The 21836-nt window shown below is 44.7% G+C and overlaps 1 protein-coding gene across 6 annotated transcripts in view; it reads right to left on the bottom strand.

The window, feature by feature from the left end:
- The window catches only part of FAM184A (family with sequence similarity 184 member A), a 300376-nt gene that overhangs the window by 113474 nt on the left and 165066 nt on the right, over positions 1-21836 (bottom strand). The window lies entirely within an intron of this gene.

The following is a 21836-nucleotide window of genomic DNA, read 5'->3' as shown; positions in this document are numbered from 1 at the left end:
AACTTGTGTCAGGTGACGTGGCAAGTGGACAATCCACAACTTGTGGCAGGTGATGGGGCAAGTGATGTGGCAAGTGGACAATCCACTTGTGGCAGGGGATGTGGCAAGTGACGTGGCAAGTGGACAATCCACAACTTGTGGCAGGTGACGTGGCAAGTGACGTGGCAAGTGGACAATCCACTTGTGGCAGGGGACGTGGCAAGTGACGTGGCGAGTGGACAATCCACAACTTGTGTCAGGTGACGTGGCAAGTGGACAATCCACAACTTGTGGCAGGTGATGGGGCAAGTGATGTGGCAAGTGGACAATCCACTTGTGGCAGGGGATGTGGCAAGTGACGTGGCGAGTGGACAATCCACAACTTGTGTCAGGTGACGTGGCAAGTGGACAATCCACAACTTGTGGCAGGTGATGTGGCAAGTGATGTGGCAAGTGGACAATCCACTTGTGGCAGGTGACGTGGCAGGGGACGTGGCAAGGGACGTGGCAAGTGGACATTCCACAACTTGTGGCTGGTGACGTGGCAAGTGGACAATCCACATCTTGTGGCAGGTGACGTGGCAGGTGACGTGGAAAGTGGTGTGGCAAGTGGACAATCCACAACTTGTGGCAGGTGATGTGGCTGGTGACGTGGTAAGTGGACAATCCACAACTTGTGGCAGATGGCATGGCAGGTGACGTGGAAAGTGGACAATCCACATCTTGTGGCAAGTGACGTGGCAGGTGATGTGGCAAGTGACGTGGCAAGTGGACAATCCACAACTTGTGGCAGGTGACGTGGCAGGTGATGTGGCAAGTGATGTGGCAGGTGATGTGACAAGTGGACAATCCACATCTTGTGGCAAGTGACGTGGCAGCTGACGTGGCAAGTGACGTGGCAGGTGACGTGGCAAGTGACATGGCAAGTGGACAATCCACATCTCGTGGCAAGTGACGTGACAGGTGATGTGGCAAGTGACGTGGCAAGTGGGCAATCCACAACTTGTGGCAGGTGATGTGGCAAGTGACGTGGCAGCTGACATGGCAAGTGACGTGGCAAGTGGACAATCCAAAACTTGTGGCAGGTGACGTGGCAAGTGACGTGGCAGGTGACGTGGCAAGTGATGTGGCAAGTGGACAATCCACAGCTTGTGGCAAGTGACGTGGCAAGTGGACAATCCACAACTTGTGGCAGGTGACGTGGCAAGTGAACAATCCACAACTTGTGGCAGGTGACGTGGCAAGTGACGTGGCAGGTGATGTGGCAAGTGACGCGGCAAGTAGACAATCCACAACTTGTTGCAGGTGATGTGGCAAGTGACGTGGCAGGTGATGTGGCAAGTCACGTGGCAAGTGGACAATCCACAGCTTGTGGCAAGTGACGTGGCAGGTGATGTGGCAAGTGACGTGGCAAGTGGACAATCCACAACTTGTGGCAGGTGACGTGGCAGTTGATGTGGCAAGTGATGTGGCAGGTGATGTGACAAGTGGACAATCCACATCTTGTGGCAAGTGTCGTGGCAGCTGACGTGGCAAGTGACGTGGCAGGTGACGTGGCAAGTGACATGGCAAGTGGACAATCCACATCTCGTGGCAAGTGACGTGGCAGGTGATGTGGCAAGTGATGTGGCAAGTGGACAATCCACAACTTGTGGCAGGTGACGTGGCAGGTGATGTGGCAGGTGACGTGGCAGGTGATGTGGCAGGTGACGTGGCAGGTGATGTGGCAAGTGACGTGGCAGCTGACGTGGCAAGTGACGTGGCAAGTGGACAATCCAAAACTTGTGGCAGGTGACGTGGCAAGTGACGTGGCAGGTGACGTGGCAAGTGATGTGGCAAGTGGACAATCCACAGCTTGTGGCAAGTGACGTGGCAAGTGGACAATCCACAACTTGTGGCAGGTGACGTGGCAGGTGACGTGGCAAGTGAACAATCCACAACTTGTGGCAGGTGACGTGGCAAGTGACGTGGCAGGTGATGTGGCAAGTGACGCGGCAAGTAGACAATCCACAACTTGTTGCAGGTGATGTGGCAAGTGACGTGGCAGGTGATGTGGCAAGTCACGTGGCAAGTGGACAATCCACAGCTTGTGGCAAGTGACGTGGCAGGTGATGTGGCAAGTGACGTGGCAAGTGGACAATCCACAACTTGTGGCAGGTGACGTGGCAGTTGATGTGGCAAGTGATGTGGCAGGTGATGTGACAAGTGGACAATCCACATCTTGTGGCAAGTGTCGTGGCAGCTGACGTGGCAAGTGACGTGGCAGGTGACGTGGCAAGTGACATGGCAAGTGGACAATCCACATCTCGTGGCAAGTGACGTGGCAGGTGATGTGGCAAGTGATGTGGCAAGTGGACAATCCACAACTTGTGGCAGGTGACGTGGCAGGTGATGTGGCAGGTGACGTGGCAGGTGATGTGGCAGGTGACGTGGCAGGTGATGTGGCAAGTGACGTGGCAGCTGACGTGGCAAGTGACGTGGCAAGTGGACAATCCAAAACTTGTGGCAGGTGACGTGGCAAGTGACGTGGCAAGTGATGTGGCAAGTGGACAATCCACAGCTTGTGGCAAGTGACGTGGCAAGTGGACAATCCACAACTTGTGGCAGGTGACGTGGCAGGTGACGTGGCAAGTGAACAATCCACAACTTGTGGCAGGTGACGTGGCAAGTGACGTGGCAGGTGATGTGGCAAGTGACGCGGCAAGTAGACAATCCACAACTTGTGGCAGGTGATGTGGCAAGTGACGTGGCAGGTGATGTGGAAAGTCACGTGGCAAGTGGACAATCCACAACTTGTGGCAGGTGATGTGGCTGGTGACGCGGCAAGTAGACAATCCACAACTTGTGGCAGGTGATGTGGCAAGTGACGTGGCAGGTGATGTGGCAAGTCACGTGGCAAGTGGACAACCCACAACTTGTGGCAGGTGATGTGGCTGGTGACGTGGCAATTGGACAATCCACAGCTTGTGGCAGGTGGCATGGCAGATGACGTGGAAAGTGGACAATCCACATCTCGTGGCAAGTGACGTGGCAGGTGATGTGGCAAGTGACGTGGCAAGTGGGCAATCCACAATTTGTGGCAGGTGACGTGGCAGGTGATGTGGCAAGTGGACAATCCCCAACTTGTGGCAAGTGACGTGGCAAGTGGACAATCCACAACTTGTGGCAGGTGCCGTGGCAAGTGACACGGCAAATGCAAGTGTACAACTGCTCTCTATGCTGCTGCTGCTCACTCTGATCAAAATAGCAGAAATAGTTAAAAAAAATGCTTTGAGAGCTTGGGGAGGGTCTACATGATGTTATCTTTATAAACGCGTTTAAACGCAAACGCGGCTAAACGCGTCTAAACGCGGCATGCAAACGCGGCAAAACGCGCGTTTCTAAACGCGCGTTTCAGCTTTTTTTTAACAGAGGTTTCATCTGCGTCTCGTGTGCATGAGGCCTAAAACAGCATGTCTCAAATCATCGCTTCATTCACCGCAAATCTACACTCACGAAGCTTCACAGCTTTGGCTCCTACCCTCTAAATGTGTATTGACATCTCATTGGCCTTCATCTCTCATCATTCTACTGTAGGATTACCATTGGAGAGTGAAAGTTGATCCATTGTGGTGGACACAAGGAGTGATCTGTTTATGCTTTTACATTCATCTTTGAGGTAAGCAGGCACTTTAGCTGGTCGAACTGGACGAACACACACAGAGGTGATTGTTTTGGAAGCATTGACACAAATGAACTGTTTTGTAATTTTTTGACATTTTCATTTTTTTTATTGATCATGAAATGTTTAATATAAATTTTATATGCACATTATTTAATGAGACACAGCACTGCACTATTTAGAAAACAAAAACAACCACTTTAAGCTGGCCATACATTATACAATTTTCTTATTCAATTTTCTTTAGATTTACCTTCGACTATGTAGTGCAAGGGCCTGCCTGATTTCATAAATATTAAAAGTGTTTAGATTTGACCTCATATTATATGTTTTTGGCAAATCTATAGGAAAATTGTACAAGGAAATTATATAATGTATGGCCAGCCTTAGTGAAGGGTCCTGGAGGATTTCAAAAGCAAGATAAAGTTCACAAATACTCTTAAAATTGCTAAATACAGCTCATTAATGCAGTCCCTTGCTTTTTTTTAGCAGTGGCTAAACTGCTAATCTGCACGCCCTTTGCGTCATTATGACTGTGCAACTGTTATAAGGACTGAATTTTAATACCCAATATTAAAAAATATATATATTTAATTGGATATCACAAGGAGCAGTTAGTATCATGCCAATCATAAAACATGGACAAAATGAGCCATCACCTTGGGTATTACATTGTAAAACATAATTTAATAATTCCACTATGAAAATTAAACTGAAACCATGGAAACTGATAAATTATAGAGTATCTGACATTACTTATTCCACTTTGTAACACAGAAAAGGTAATCCTTTGTTCCCAGTTACTGGGAAGCCACTTTTAACTTAATTTTAATGCTGTAATAGTGTTTGATGTGCTCAGGCAACTTGGCCTTAGCACTGACACAACACCCCAAGACTAAATGAATAAAACATTTAGGAAGTGAACTGCCTTCTGCATGCTCCCATCTCAATCCCATCACTACACTATTATTATTATACACAATTTATATAGTGCCACCAGTTTATGCAGTGCTTTACAATCTAGAGGGGGGCAGCATAATTACAGTACAGATAAATACAGAAGGGACAGGAGGGCCCTGCTCATAGAGCTTACATTCTAAAGGGAGGGGGTGGTGGTACAAAAGGTAATAGATGCAGGGAATGATTTGATGGGGGTGGTTCGGGGACAGTTGTTAGGTGGGTGTGGGACAGGCTTTCCTGAATAAGTGAGTTTTCAGGGATCTCCTACAGGTGGACAGGTTAGGGGCTGATTGGACATACCAGGGCAGGGAGTTCAAGAGAATGGTGGTAAATTAGTGTAGCGCTGAATGTTATACGAATAGTAAACGTGCGGATGCAATTTAACCACTTAAGGACCGCCGTATTGCCATTGTACGTCATCACAATGGCACAGGCAGGCACAAGCACGTAGATGTACGTGCCTGCCTTCCAGCGGGTGGGGGGTCCGATCGGACCCCCTCCCGCTGGATACGGCGGTCCGGTTCGCTCCAGGAGCGACCCGTGATGAGGGGATGGCCGTTGGTTTCTGGCCACCCCCTCTGGATCGCTCCTGGCCAATGACAAGCTTCCTCCCACTGTGTATTGTTTACACAGGAAGGAGGAAGTGATGTCATTCTCCTCGGGGCGGTCTTTTTGACCGGACTAAGAGGAGAAGACTAAAAGTAAGTGCACCAAAACACTACACTGACACATAGGTACACATAGGTACACAAACCCCCCCCCCGATCGCCCCCAGGTTCACCGCCAGGTTTTTATATCGCTAGGTACCCCGATATACTACCCAATAATGGTTTTAACCCCCTGATTGCCCCTAGTTAACCCTTTCACCCCCTTTTGCCAGTGTCACTAAGCGATCATTTTTCTGATCGCTGCATTAGTGTCGCTAGTGTCGCTAGGTAGCTAGTTATTTTTTTAGGTTCACCGCCAGGTTTTTATAGCGCTAGGTACCCCGATATACTACCCAATAATGGTTTTAACCCGCTGATTGCCCCTAGTTAACCCTTTCACCCCCTTTTGCCAGTGTCACTAAGCGATAATTTTTCTGATTGCTGCATTAGTGTCGCTAGGTAGCTAGTTTTTTTTTAGGTTCACCGCCAGGTTTTTATAGCGCTAGGTACCCCGATATACTACCCAATAATGGTTTTAACCCCCTGATTGCCCCTAGTTAACCCTTTCACCCCCTTTTGCCAGTGTCACTAAGCGATCATTTTTCTGATCGCTGCATTAGTGTCACTAGTGCCGCTAGGTAGCTAGTTATTTTTTTAGGTTCACCGCCAGGTTTTTATAGCGCTAGGTACCCCGATATACTACCCAATAATGGTTTTAACCCCCTGATTGCCCCTAGTTAACCCTTTCACCCCCTTTTGCCACTGTCACTAAGCGATAGTTTTTCTGATCGCTGCATTAGTGTCACTAGTGTCGTTAGGTAGCTAGTTATTTTTTTAGGTTCACCGCCAGGTTTTTATAGCGTTAGGTACCCCCATATACTACCCAATAATGGTTTTAACCCCCTGATTGCCCCTAGTTAACCCTTTCACCAGCGATTACAGTATAAGTGTCACTGGTGACGCTGGTTAGCCAGTTAGTTATTTAGGTTCCCCGTCAGATTTTTATATAGCGCCAGGGACCCCCATATACTACCTAATAAAAATTTTAACCCCCTGATTGCCCCTAGTTAACCCTTTCACCACTGATCACCGTATAAGTGTTACGGGTGACTCTGGTTAGTTTGCATTTTATAGCATCAGGGCACCCACCATTTATTACCCAATAAAGGTTTAACCCCCTGATCACCCGGCGGGTGATATCAATTAGGTTTTAGGGTCAGGGTCTGCATCACCCCAGGCAGCATAGGGTTAGTGCCAGTACCGCTAACACCCACACGCAAAGCATAAACCTCCTGTAGTGGTATAGAATCTGAACAGATCAATATCTGATCTGATCAGATCTATACTAGCGTCCCCAGCAGTTCAGGGTTCCAAAAAAACGCATTGTTAGCGGGATCAGCCCAGATACCTGCTAGCACCTGCGTTTTGCCCCTCTGCCCAGCCCACCCGAGTGCAGTATCGATCGATCACTGTCACTTACAAAACATTAAACACATAACTGCAGCGATCGCAGAGTCAGGCCTGATCCCTGCGATCGCTAACAGTTTTTTTGGTAGCATTTTATATTTAAATCCGGAAGGCAGTGCTTGGTTTTTCGGGGTCCCGTACATGGCTAGGCTCCCAAAAAGTCCCCCACATGTGGTATCCCCGTACTCGGGAGAAGCAGTAGAATTTATTTTGGGGTGTAATTTGACTTATGCCCATAGCATGTGTGAGCAATATATAATTTAGTGACATTTTTGTGCAAAAAAATAAAGTTTGTAATATTCCCGCAACTTGTAGCAAAATATAAAATATTCCATGGACTCAACATGCCTCTCAGTAAATAGCTTGGGGTGTCTACTTTCCAAAATGGGGTAATTTTGGGGGGTTTTGTGCTATTTTGGCATTTTATGGCCTTCGAAACTGTGATAGGTAGTGAGGAGTGAAATCAAAAATTTGCACCCTTAGAAATCCTGAAGGTGGTGATTGGTTTTCGGGGTGCCGTGCGAGACTAGGCTCCCAAAAAGTCCCACACATGTGGTATCCCCATACTCGGGAGAAGTAGCGGAATATATTTTGGGGTGCAATTCCACATATAACCATGGCATGTGTGAGCAATATATCATTTAGTGACAACTTTTTGTAAAAAAAAATTGTTTTTTTCTTTTTTGTCATTATTCAATCCCTTGGGACAAAAAAAAAAAATATTCAATGGTCTCAACATGGCCCTCAGCAAATAGCTTGGGGTGTCTACTTTCCAAAATGGGGTCATTTGGGGGGGTTTTGTGCCATCTTGGCATTTTATGGCCTTCAAAACTGTGATAGGTAGTGAGGAGTAAAATAAAAAATGTATGCCCTTAGAAATCCTGAAGGCGGTGCTTGGATTTCGGGGTCCCGTACGCGGCTAGGCTCCCAAAAAGTCACACACATGTGGTATCCCTGTACTCAGGAGAAGCAGCAGAATGTATTTTGGGGTGTCATTTCACATATGCCCATAGCATGTGTGAGCAATATATCATTTAGTGACAACTTTGTGCAAAAGAAAAAAAAGTTTGTAATATTCCCGCAACTTGTGGCAAAATATAAAATATTCCATGGACTCAACATGCCTCTCAGTAAATAGCTTGGGGTGTCTACTTTCCAAAATGGGGTCATTTTGGGGGGTTTTGTGCTATTTTGGCATTTTATGGCCTTCGAAACTGTGATAGGTAGGAAGAGTGAAATCAAAAATTTGCACCCTTAGAAATCCTGAAGGTGGTGATTGGTTTTCGGGGTGCCGTGCGTGACTAGACTCCCAAAAAGTCCCACACATGTGGTATCCCCATACTCGGGAGAAGTAGCGGAATATATTTTGGGGTGCAATTCCACATATAACCATGGCATGTGTGAGCAATATATCATTTAGTGACAACTTTTTGTAAATTTTTTATTTTTTTTGTCATTATTCAATCCCTTAGGGCAAAAAAAATAAACATTCAATGGGCTCAACATACCCATCAGCAATTTCCTTGGGGTGTCTACTTTCCAAAATGGGGTCATTTGGGGGGGGGGGTTGTACTGCCCTGCCATTTTAGCACCTCAAGAAATGAGATAGGCAGTCATAAATTAAAAGCTGTGTAAATTCCAGAAAATGTACTTTAGTTTGTAGACGCTATAACTTTTGCGCAAACCAAAAAATATACGCTTATTGACATTTTTTTTACTAAAGACATGTGGCTGAATAAATTTTGCCCTCAATGTATGACTAAAATTTAGTTTATTCGATTTTTCTTATAACAAAAAGAAGAAAATATCTTTTTTTTTCAAAATGTTCACTCTTTTTCCATTTATATTGCAAAAAATAAAAATCGCAGAGGCAATCAAATACCATCAAAAGAAAGCTCTATTTGCGATCTGCACACTCGCACAGGAATCGGATCGCATGGTGTGAACACCCATGCGATCCGATTCTGCTGCGGACCAAAAAAAGGGTCCCGTGCGACTTTGCTGCGGGAGCGATGCGAATTCAGCCATACTATCTGTATGGCTGAACTCGCATCGCTACGGAGATCGGATGTGATTTGCACATCCGGATCTCCCCCCGCAGCAGTGTGAACCCAACCTTAGAGAGTGCTCCTAATCTCACCTCGTTACCTGTATAGAAGACACCTGGAAGCCAGAAATCTTGCTGATTGATAGGGGATCAAATACTTATTACATTAAAATGCAAATCAATTTATAACTTTATTGAAATATGTTTTTCTGCATATTTTTGTTGTTATTCTGTCTCTCACTAAAATAAACCTACCAAAATTATAGACTAGCAATTTCTTTGTCAGTGGGCAAAATAACAAAATCAGCAGGGTATCAAATACTTTTTTCCCTCACTATATATAATGAGTTGTAGATATAGTAACTTTTATCAGGGGTTCCCTAAGACCAATTTATTTCAAAGGTTCCTTCACGTTGAATAGGTTGAGTAAGGCTGATCTAGATGGTCGCTAAGGTCTGCTGCTTATTAGTCCTATTTTCATTGTATGCTGTCCTTTCTATAAAGATGTTCTACAGTATATATCTCTTGTGAGTAGAGAATATTCTGAGATAGTTTTGGAATAATTAGCCTAATGGGACATCGTGTAATCACAAAGGTTTATACTAAAGCTAAATCTGCATCAAAAGCTATATATTAATAATAGCAAACATACAACTAAAACTGATTTGTAACTTAGCATTGTGGGAATGGCAAATTTCTGTTTGTAAAGAATAATTTATTTATTTTTCTAACAGGACAGCTATCCTATGTTGTATAGCTATTTTACATGCGATCAATTCTTACTTTGAAAATTCACTAAAAAGTCTGATCAAAGAATTAAGATACATTTTCCTTTAAATTTGGATTTATACATAAGTAATAATTTTAGCATAAATAATGACAAAATAATCAGCTTAGACCAACGAATGTTAGTACAAAATTAAAAAATATATAACGTTTAAACAAAAGCTACTGCATGCAGCAATTAAAGACATATCACACTGAAAATCCCAATTAAAGCAAACACCAAATCAAACACAGTTTTGATCCTCTGCAGGGAAGATAATTAGCCATTGCAAAACAAGTTTGCGATCAGCTGGCAGTTATTAATTCTAATTTTCAGGAAAACAATAGAAATTGTGAGAAGCACGGAAAAAATGCTATGTGCAAGATCCTGCATGTAAAATATGGTTTGACAACAGATGTATATGATGCAAGACTTTCAGAATTATTCAGTAAGGCAGCACTAAAAGCAAACTACTCAATACAGTAACCTAATCAGAATGGAATTTTACTACAAATTATCATACAACTTTAAGATGAATTTTGGTTAGTTGCCACAGGTTATTGTATTTTTCTGCTTGTCTTTTGAGCAAGCTAATGGGGTTATAAAACTGCACAACACATCCCAAGCTTTCTATAGTTGCATCATAATAAGCCACTGACTGCATAGGTATAGGCATAGAAAAGTGAGGCTACTTCCCCATATACCTTCTCTTGCTACCATTAAGTGGCCTGCAATACCATTATTGATAGTTGGCAACAGACCCCATCTTTAGATTTATATTAAAAGTAATGTTTTTGCCAAAACATGCTTCATTAGTTTATCTGTCACAACACACATTTGCTGCCTTACTGTGGTATTTGCTGAATTAATATTGTCTGCAATAATTGCATACATTCTTTACTTTGTAAACTAAGAGAAAATCCTTCCACTACTTCCCACGAGTTCCTCACCATTAGGTTTTAACTTTCGGGAAAATACTTTTTTTTGCTCTGCTGTACATTTCATTCATTACTGTCTAACAGTTTTTTTTTATCATTGACAGGTGATATCACTGAGAGGTTTGGTGTATTCACACTAAAGGTAGCTGAATAATGAGGATTGCTTCTGAAAGGGCCTGGCTGGCATTGCCATTGCACAGCACACTGCACTGGGAGATATGTCAAAGTAAACTAAATAAATAATGAGGATAGAGACATGATGGTGACATGGTATTTTATTAAGGTGAGTTCATGACATTTTTACAGAACAATAGCCTTTATATTCATCTCACAAGAAACCTTATCTTTTGCAATCCTGTTTTTTTTTTTTTTGCTTGTTTTTTACATATGTACCAAGTATATGTAAAATATTGTATGTGTGTCACAATATATTATACATGGTCATGTATTATTAATGATCACAAATTGAACCTACGGTATATTACACATCACCGCTTTTCCTTTCCTTAAGAAAAGTATCTTCCCATATTTCTTAGAATGATGGTTGCTTATATCAGTGTTTCTCAACTCCAGTCCTCAAGGCGCCCCAACAAGTCATGTTTTCAGGTTTTCCATTATTTTGCACAGGTGATTTGATCAGTTTCACTGCCTTAGTAATTACCACAGCCGTTCCATCCTGGGAAATCCTGTTGGGGCGCCTTGAGGACTGGAGTTGAGAAACACTGGCTTATATAATAAAGAGCAAGAGTATGGTATATTATTACTGATTGTAATGGTGATACAGGCACTACATAACAGTGGACGTGCTGAATTCCCAGGAGTAAAAACATTGGCTGCTATTTGGATTCCGATTTGATACTACTGCCTACCAACATAACTCCCAACTGTCCCTGATTTGGAGGGACTGTGTTTAGATATGGGGAGCCCAATAGCAGGGGCACACACCTTCGATAAGGATACCCAGTAGGAGAATCCAGCACAGTTTAAAAAAACATGGTACAAAAGGGGAAAGTCCATAATCAAAGTCAAACGTAGAACAAGGTCAGGGCAGGCAGCGAAGGATCACAGTCAATAAATGTAGCAAAGGTCAGGTAACGTAATCACACGGCAAGCAACAGGTATACACCGTGGACATCTCTAAAACCACTGAGCACTCTCTCTATGGAAACCTTTCAGCTTTATAGTGATCAAACAGGAAATTATCTTGAGAGATGTTGTGGAAATAATGCAATTGCTGTCTATAACAGGATGGACTTCAGTGCTGCCATTTTGATATGAGGATGCCATAAGACATGTGGTAGAGGCCTCACCATCATCACACGAGGGTGCCACAGGACACAGGCCACCAAAAAGAGTGCCAAGGACTGACATGCTGCAAGTGCACGGTTGGTACAGGTAGATTGCGGATTGTGACAAAAATTGATATACAAATTATATCCAAAAAAATGCCATCTGCAACATAATTTGATACTCAGAGACTGCCTGCCTGTGCAAAACAACAAAGTCTACCATATTTCACTCTGGATCACTAAATGTGCTGTGTTAAGGGTTTTGGATAGACCAAGCAGTCTCTGACCATGTATATATCTCTGCCACCCTATCTGTCTGATTTTGTAGCCTTTCACTGGTTTTGTAAGCTCCATCTCTTCCATGTGAACATGTGTCTCTGCTTCAGTAATTAGCAGAAACTTTATAGGCAGGGCATGCCTTGCTCCATATCTTGGTTATTTTCTGGTTCAGTGCTGCCTGTATCTGGTTCTCCCCTCTGCCCTGTCAAGTGTGACTCTAGCTGGATTCCCCCAATGGCAGTATCTGTTTCGGTTATTGGAAGGATTCTGGGGTCAGTCAATAGATAATGGTACACATCCAGCATTATGGTGGACTGCCTTTTTTTCTGATCAGCCTTTATGCACCCCTGTGAATAGTTTTACATTATGTACTTTATGCAGAATGATTCTGCGTACATGTCTCAAAGAGGATCGTAGAGACTAAATTTTCCACCCGGATGACACACACCAATTATCTTTGCTGTATGACTGCTAGATTTAATATACAGGCAGCCTTTCCTTACATTGCTGGTACTGAAAGTATCCCGTGCCAAATGCCTAAAGTGCCTGCACAAGAAACTTGGAGCATCAGAACAAAACAATACATTAAACTTCCACCTTATTTACCTAAAGCAGTTATAAAAGTATTTATTTTTATTAAAATAATAAACATGGCACTTACTGTACCTGCTCTGTGTAAAGGTATTGCACAGAGTGGCCCCAAACCTCTTCTGCTGGGGTCTCTGCCAACGCTATAGGCTCTTCCACTTCTGTGTCTGCCTCCTTAGGCAGCCGCTTGCTATGGGGGCATACCTGCAGGCTTGCTTCTGAGCCAGGCTGTGTGTGTCCATATGCACACACAGCCTGGCTCAGCCCTCCCCCTGCTCGATTCTCACAGGATTTGATTGACAGCAGCAGGAGCCAATGCTGCTCCCCTGCTGCCTTTGAGTCCTGTGAGGAGAGGAACACAGACCAGTGCCGCTGCAGATGGGCACAGCACTGGATCAAGATAAGACTCAAGGTAAATACAGGCATAGTTAAAGAGATAGCTAAGTATATAAGGATGTGAGGGGCGATATAGTTACTGGGAATTTTTTAGCTTAATGCAGGGAATGTATTAATGTATATAATCCCTGCCTTTAGAAACACTTTTAATGATTTTGGATGTTGATACACTTAAAAAATAATATATATTACAATGCCCAAACAATATTTTTTTGATACAGTTAAGTATGATATGCATGTCATGGCTATTTCTATCTATCAGTTGCTAAGCTATGACCTTAAAAAATGAAAACAAATTAAAACTAATTCAAAATGCAATTGAGTTGATTTAGTAAAAGCAAATAGACTGTGCACTTTGCAAGTGCAGTTACACTCATTTTCCCCAGAGGTTAAAAAAATGCAATAAAGCTCTGCTGATTTCCATCATCCAATCATGTACAAGCAAACATGCTTTTTTTTTTCATTTCCTTGCACCTGAATGGGTATTATTTAAAGCTTTACCACACTACAATAACTGCAGAAAAAGGGTGCAACTGCATTTGGAAAGTGCACAGTCTACTTGCCTTTAGTAATTCAACCCCAATGTGTTAAAGTGGTGTTGCCACCAAAAAATAAAAAAGTGTTTAAAATGCTTTAAAAAAAAAAAAAAAATTGGAAAAATATTTTTCCCTGACCGACTCCATGGCAGCCTACGTGTGGGTTGACCCCGCCTCCACTCCAATGCTATAGGACCCCATTCAAATAAAAGAGCACTCACCACTCCACACGGTGTTCCTTTTTTGTCCTCCTCCATTTGGACCTACTTGCTGTTCGGTTGGATTTCGGATTTCTCTCTTTGCATACCTATGCGGTGCAAGCTCAGTACCCAGCCATGGGCGGGCGAGTAGCTTTGAGGCTGGACGGTGCCCTGTATGAGGGTGGTTGCCTCGGTATGCCCCGGACGAATGTTTAGGAGGAATCACTACGGCTGGCAAGGTCTGAAGAGTTTTTTCTTTCTCCATGGCAGTCATATATTTGTATATGTTTGTGGCTATTCCCTGGCATTTGTTTATTCCCCCTGTATGGCAGCTGGAGCGCTTTGCGTTCCAGGTCGCCGCATTGTCTTCCGCGTTCTGGACGCGCCTGTGCAGTAGCCTCTTTCGATATTGAGGCTTGGTGTGTGTGTGCGCAATTCGACCGAGCTAAAGCGGCCGCACAGGCACAGTTTGGCCATCCCTCTACTACGCAAGTGCGAGGTGAGGGGGCGGTGACGTCATGGGCGGGGATTTTAAAAACCAGACTGCTGCCTCAGTCTCACTGGGTATGTCAGTGCATCGGAAGCAGCAAGCCTGTTTTCTCCAGCCCCAGTCTGCAAAGGTGAGCATCGTTACTATGGATAATTAGATGCAGTGTGTGCATGTTGGAATACATGTATTTAAAAAAAAAAAAAAAAGAAGAGAGTTTTAATTTGGTAATCTTGTTTAAAAAAAGAAAAAAAAAGAAAAATATATAATATATATTTAATGAATTCTTTCTAAATATTATTAAGTGAGATATATTTATGTGCTTTCCCTTGGGACCTCCTCTTTTCTTTGCAGACTATCTTGTATCGTGACGCTCTTCGTCCTAAAATTATGGACAAATCACTGCCTTTAAGTGGCCAGCCCTTACGCACTAGGCATGTGCTGATAAGGAGAGGGGTGGAATTAACAGTCGCATTTGTTTGCGTTTTCTTTTTGATGCCATTTTTTCCCCCCTTTCCTGTCTTGTGTTAGCCCTTTCAGGTTGGATCCTCAGGATAAAGACCTTGCCAGGCCACATCGCCATTCGTCTAGATCCAGAAGGGAATCACCGCATGGATCTCATCATCAGAGGAGAAGTTCACATTCCTCCTCCAGACACCGCTCTCACCGCCATGATAGTCGCTCTGATCGCAGAGCCTGCTGGGGATGTGGGACTCGAGTCCCGGAGGGCAAATCACTGTGTAATCAATGCTATGCCCAGGCGGTTGGAGAAAAAAAATCAGAAAGCCAGCGCATGGAATCCCTGGTGAAACGTGTGGTGCAGCAGTCTCTGAGAGACATGGACACCTCTCACACGCTGAGTAAATCTACTTCCTTGTCTGGCCCTCAGGCTGATGAGGCCCGTGATGATCCAGGCACTTCCCAGCCCTATGCAGCATCTAATGCGACTTCGGAAGACGAGTTCCTAGGTGAGGAAGATATCGGGGGTTTCGACTTTGCTATGGTCTCCCCTCTGATTAAGGCAGTTAAGGAAGCCCTTAAGTGGGAAGACTCATCTACTCCTCCAGCCAAGCAGAAGAAATTCTTCAAACAGCTGGGGAAGGAACGTCCAAACTTTCCTTTTCTTACTGAACTCAAAGATATTTTTGAGGAAGAGTGGAGTAAAGTGGACAGGAAGTCCTCTATGACTAATAAAACATCCAGGTTGTATCCCTTCAAATTAGAAGATGTAAAGCATCTGGAAAATGCCCCCCTTCTGGATGCGGCTTTGATGCGTTTGGCCAAACACGTTACCCTCCCATTGGAGGATTCAGTGTCCTTTAAGAACGGCCTGGAGAGGAAAATTGACCAAGACCTTAAGAAGATTTATGGTCTGTCTGGGACGGCCTGCAAACCTGCCCTGGCACTAGCAGCTATGTCTAAGGCCATGGAAGCTTGGTCTGAAAATGTGGAATCCTTCCTTAAGGGTGTTTCCGAGGATCTGGCTAAGAATTCAGCAGAAGCAGAACTGAAGCTGGCGGCAGTCTTTCTGGGGGAGGCATCCATTGATCTAATCCGTCTGTTGGCACGCGTGATGCTGTCGTCAGTTACAGCTAAGCGGGCCTTGTGGTTACGTCCCTGGCTAGCGGACCCGGTTTCTAAGCAGGCGTGGTGTAAGATCCCCTTCGAGGGCTCTACGTTATTTGGTAACAAGTTAGATGACGCCATTACACATGCTACAGGTGGCAAGACTGGCTTCCTTCCCCAGGACAGAAGACTTTTAGGTCGGAAGAGACCACAGTATAAAAAACGCAGCCCAGAGCTGACAAGGGACGCAAGTTCCTACAAACCGGGTCGGGACTTCAGAAGGAATTGGTACAGAGGTCAGACTTCCTTTCATAAGCCCAGCAAGAACCAGTCATCCAGTGGCCACGAGCAGGCTAAGTCTTTCTGAGGTTGCGCCCGCCCAGACGGGTCGGGTGGGGGCTCGGCTATCCCTCTTTCGGCACGTTTGGGTGGCCTCGATCTCAGATTACTGGGTAGTCAGAACAGTCTCGGTGGGCCACAGATGGACCTTCTCCAGCTCCCCTCCTCCCAGATTTGTGCCCACCCTCCTCCCTCGCTCGGAGGAACAAAGTCAAGTACTGTCTTCTTATGCGGATCTTCTGAAGGCTCAAGGAGCGGTAATTCAGGTGCCAAAGGAAGAGTGGTTTCAGGGAGTCTATTCTCCTCTTTTCCTGGTTCGAAAGAAAAGCGGTTCCTGGCGCCCAGTGATAGATCTCACCTATCTAAACAAATACATAGAGTATGGGAAATTCAAGATGGAAACTCATTCGACCATTCAACAAGCCATACTAACGGGAGACTGGTTGATTTCGAACGACTTAAAGGACGCCTATTTCCATGTCCCGGTAGAAAAGGATTTTCAAAAATTCCTAAGATTTCACGTAGGTCAAGACCATCTCCAATTTATTTGCCTCCCCTTCGGGTTGACGACCTCTCCCCGGGTTTTTTCAAAGGCCCTCCTGGCTGTAGTGGCCTTTATCAGGTTCTCAGGTTATCAGGCTCTCCAGAAATTCTCTCACCTTCTGAAGGGGAAGTCAGTGTTATTACGGATGGACAACACCACGGCAGTGTCCTACGTGAAAAGGCAGGGGGGTACTCGGAGCTCTACTCTTCTACGGGAGGTCGAACCCATCCTATCATGGGCACAGAAAAACCTGATGAACATCTCAGCGGTCTTTGTGCCAGGAGTTCAGAACTCTCATGCGGATTTTCTATCCCGGTCTCAACTGGACAACAACGAATGGTCTCTTCATGTTCAAACCTTCAAGTGGATCCTGTCATTAGGGGTCAGTCCAGAAGTGGATCTTTTCGCCTCTCCTTGCAATTTCAAAATAAAGAAATTTTACACGCGAAGTCATTGCAGGCCTGTGGGACTGACGCTCTGACGGACCAGTGGAGGTTCAGGAGGGCATATGCTTACCCTCCACTTCCCATGATCCTAAGATTCCTTCAGAGGCTCCGAGTGGAAGCAGTAGAAGTTGTGATGATAGCTCCCTATTGACCCAACAGGCCTTTGTTTCCCCTCCTGGTCCAACTCAGTGTTCGAGATCCCATACCTCTCCCTCTCAGGCCGGACCTTCTTTCTCAGGGTACAGTTCTGCACCCTTGCCCAGCAGTTCTGAGACTGATGGTCTGGTCCTTGAGAGGAAGAGGCTGGAATCCATTGGTTGTGCATCAAGTGTGATTTCCACTCTGATAAGTGCAAGGAGATCAAGTACAAACAAAGTGTATGGCAGAATCTGGGACAAATTTGTTAAGTTCTGCTCTTCTTCGAATAGACCTTTTGAACATCCAGGAGTACAGGACATTCTTAGCTTCTTGCAGTCCGGCCTCGATCTTCCTTTATCGGTAAGCTCCCTCAGGGTGCAGGTGTCGGCTCTATCGGCTTTCTCAGGTACATCTTGGGCAGTGCATCCACTGATTCGTCAGTTCTTCCGGGGAGCTTCAAGACTCAAACCCCAAAGAAAGCCTAGATTCCCCAAGTGGGAACTTCCTCTGGTCCTGGACTCAATCTCCGGTCTAAGCATGACGGGGCCATCCCCGCTCTCTATTAAGGATTTCTCTGCAAAAGTTGTTTTCTTAGTTGCAGTCACCTCAGCCAAAAGGGTTTCGGAAATTGGATCCTTGGGCTTCAAAGAGCCTTTTTTGACGTTCTTTCTGGACCGAGTAGTCCTTATTCCCATGTTGGGATCTAATCCAAAGGTTACTTCGGTGTTTCACCAGAACCAGGAAATTGTCTTGCCTACTTTTATGACTTCAGATTCCAATGACGTTCACCCTTTGGATGTTGGAGAAGCCTTGAAAGAATATCTTCTTATCCCTTCCCCCTTCAGACGCTCGGAGCATCTCTTTATCCTACCTTCAGGTAGCAACAAGGGCAAGAAAACTAGGACGCTGGCCAGCTGGATTGTAAGAACTATACAACGGGCATATAGGGCAAAGGACTTCGCTCCTCCAGAGGCGGTGACGGCTCACTCTACCAGGGGAATGGCAGCCTCATGGGCAGCGGCTCGGCATGTGGCTCCTGACACAATCTGCAAGGCGGCCTCTTGGTCTTCTATTAATACATTCATGTCACATTACTGTGTTTAGCCTGCTTCTCTATCCTCTGTAAATTTTGGTTTAAAGATTTTATCGGTTGATAAAGCAAATTAAATGTTTTCTGTTTAAAGCATACCTACCCGTGTGGTCGGCTAGTTATTTCCCACACATAGGCTGCCATGGAGTCTGTCAGGGAAAAAGGAAAATGTATTGTCAAATACTTACCGTAATTTTCCTTTCCTGATGGACTCCATGGCAGACGGAGTTCCCACCCATAAGTCTTATGAGGAGGCTAGTTACGGAACACCATGTGGAGTGGTGAGTGCTCTTTTATTTGAATGGTGTCCTATAGCATTGGAGTGGAGGCGGGGTCAACCCACACGTATGCTGCCATGGAGTCCATCAGGAAAGGAAAATTACGGTAAGTATTTGACAATAAATTTTCCTTTTTTTTTTACTCACCTCTAAATACCTGTTGCTAGGGGGTCTCTCGTAGTCTGCCTTCTTCCTTGCCCGGGCTGGTGACATCACTTCCCCTCGCGCTGCACAGCCATCTGGGATCTGTCACGTGTCCCAGATGGCTGTGCAGTGTATCACGGTGTCCTGCGCTGCTCGCGCATGCGCAGTGGGTGCCCGGCTGTGAAGCCACAGCTGGGTGCCCACAGTACGAATGACGGCGCCGCGAGCAGAGCGGGAAACGAGGGGGGGATTAGTTCCCCCACATCGCTGGACCCTGGGACAGGTAAGTGTCCGATTATTAAAAGTCAGCAGCTGCAGTATTTGTAGCTGCTGACTTAAACATTTTTTTTTTTAGGGGCACCCCACTTTAAGTACCTTTTACATATACACCAAATGTGGGCACCCACAGATGTTAGCACATTCCTCAAATTCTAGTCAGAGTGAGCTCCGTTATGCAAATATGAACATCTTTTAGGCTTCATGCACACTGGAGCTCATAAACTGCAGTTTATTGGAGTTTGGGTATTTTTTTTTAAAGCCCATAAACTCCACTCTATCTTAGCCTATGTGTCCATGCACACATGGACGTTTTTTAGCTTTAATGAGCAGTGGAGTTTATGGGCTTTTTTCTGAACGCCAGAAATTTGCGTTCAAAGTGCAGTTTTTCACCACCAAAAAACGGCAAATGCCGATAAACGTGCATAAACGCTCATAAACACATTAATTAGCGCTTGGCGTATTTTTTCAATGCATTGTGGGAGTTTGGAATGCACCGTGGGATTTTTGTAGTGTCCTCTGTGTATTTTTATTAAAAACGCCCATAAACGATAACGCTAAAAAACACTCATAAACGCTAGTACAAAACGTTGTTAAAAGCACGTTTTTCAACCAGCGTTTTCTGCCAGCAATCTGGCGTCCAGAAAAAGCTTAGAGTGAGTGCCTGCCTGCCGATCCTCCCACCTGCAAAACTTTGCTATTGAGTTACTGCAAAAAAGCTGAATCCAAAAATCTGTGAGAGAGTCAGCTCTGTGACAGATGGGAGGACATAGATTAACCAGTTCCCGACAGGCGCACGCTGATGTATGTCAGCAGAATGACACAGGCAGGCATATTGGCGTACAGGTACGTCCATTTTTATATGCCGCCCTGCCATCGCGTGCGCTCCGGTGGCAGCGCTTTCGCGTGCCGGTCGGGACCCCCGTGAGTCCACTCACGGTGGATACCCGCGATCGTGTCACGGGGAGGCTGAACGGGGAGATGCCTTTGTAAATAGCATCTCCCCGTTCTGCCTAGCAACAAGTGACGCTGATCTCTGCTCCATGTGATTGGAGCAGAGATCAGTGTTCACTAACACAAAGCCCAGCCCTCCACAGTTAGTAACACGCCCCTAGGAACACTTAACCCCTACACTGCCACCCCCTGGTTAACCCCTTTACTGCCAGTGTCATTTACACAGGAATCACTGCATTTGTATAGCACTGATTGCTGTATAAAGACAATGGTCCCAAAAATGTGTCAAAAATGTACGATGTGTCCGCCATAATGTCGCAGTCACAATAAAAATTGCTGATCGCCGCCATTACTAGTAAAAAAAAAAATTATTAATAAAAATGCCATAAAACTATCCCCTATTTTGTAAACGCTATAACTTTTGCGCAAACCAATTAATAATCACTTTTTGCGATTTTTTTATACCAAGATCAAAAATATGTAGAAGAATACGTAACGGCCTAAACTGAGGGAAAAAATGTTTTTTTATACATTTTTGGGGGATATTTATTATAACAAAAAGTAAAAAATAATGTGTTTTTTTCAAAATTGACGCTCTATTTTTGTTCATAGCGCAAAAAATAAAAACCGCAGGGCTGATCAAATACCACCAAAAGAAAGCTCTAATTATGGAAAAAAAAGGTCGTCAATTTTGTTTGGGAGCCACGTCGCACGACCGCGCAATTGTCAGTTAAAGCGACGCAGTGCCGAATCGCAAAAAGTGGTCTGGTCTTAAGCCAGTAAAATGGTCTGGTCTGAAAGTGGTTCAAAGGAAAGAGCTAAGGAGTCCAAAGAGCAGGAATGAGGTGGAGCAGTGTGGAGACTTGCTGGTTCTGAAATACTTTGTCATCCTTTACCACAGCAGAGGTAGGTGGATAGCAACATTATGTGCATCATTATACACATTTCTTGACAGATAAAATAGTAATTATATACATGTTTTCTTCACAGTGTAGCATAAAATAGCAGCAAAACAAACTACAAACCTTGCATACCCTTTTGGATTCAGTCACTTCTTTTACCCACAGTCCTGTCTGTTAGAGTGAGCAAGAGTCAGGTTTCTGTTAAGAGTAGGTGACTATTTTGGCTACCCTTCTGAGGACACATTACATACATTTACTGATACTTGGTTGGTCTTAAAAGGAGGCCATTCTCTGGCGAGGATGAGGTAAGAACCACTAAGGTGAATTACCATTGTTCTTGCTAGGGGTATTCATACCTGAGCTTTAAAACAAGAGGCTCAGGCAGGGAAGTAGCCATTAACATAGCCAAAATCAGGGAAGGCACGGTACTAGTAAGATCAGGTGAAAAAGGTGGTCAGTTCCAGAAAGTCCAACAGGTCAAAAAGAAAAAGTCAGAAAGATCAGGGATGTCAAGCTTATAAAGGAACAAGGATCTAATCAGACCTAAGGCCCATACATACGATCAGAATTTTTGACAACGGTCCGACGGACCTGTTTTATCAGACAATCCAACCGTGTACATGCTCCATCAGACAATTGTTTTCAGTTTTTCAACTGACAAATGTGCGCTGTGCATGCTCTCAAACTTTCCGGCAACAAATGTCCGATGGTGGATAATCCGATCGTGTGTACACAAGTCCATAGGACTAAAGTCCAAAGTACAAACACGCATGCTCAGAACCAATGCTAAAGATCAGGCAACAATAGAAAACGTTGCCCAAAGGGTGGCGGTAAAAAGCTGAAAAACCACGTGATTTGGTGAAAGTTGGCTGAAAATGTTCTGCCGTGTGTATGCACCACAAGTTCACCACTAACGCCC

Source organism: Lithobates pipiens, unplaced genomic scaffold (genome assembly GCF_037356315.1).
Source record: "Lithobates pipiens isolate NorthernLeopardFrog02 unplaced genomic scaffold, aLitPip1_a1.2 Scaffold_18, whole genome shotgun sequence".
NCBI lineage: Eukaryota > Metazoa > Chordata > Amphibia > Anura > Ranidae > Lithobates > Lithobates pipiens.
This window is presented reverse-complemented; position numbering and strand designations above follow the sequence as displayed.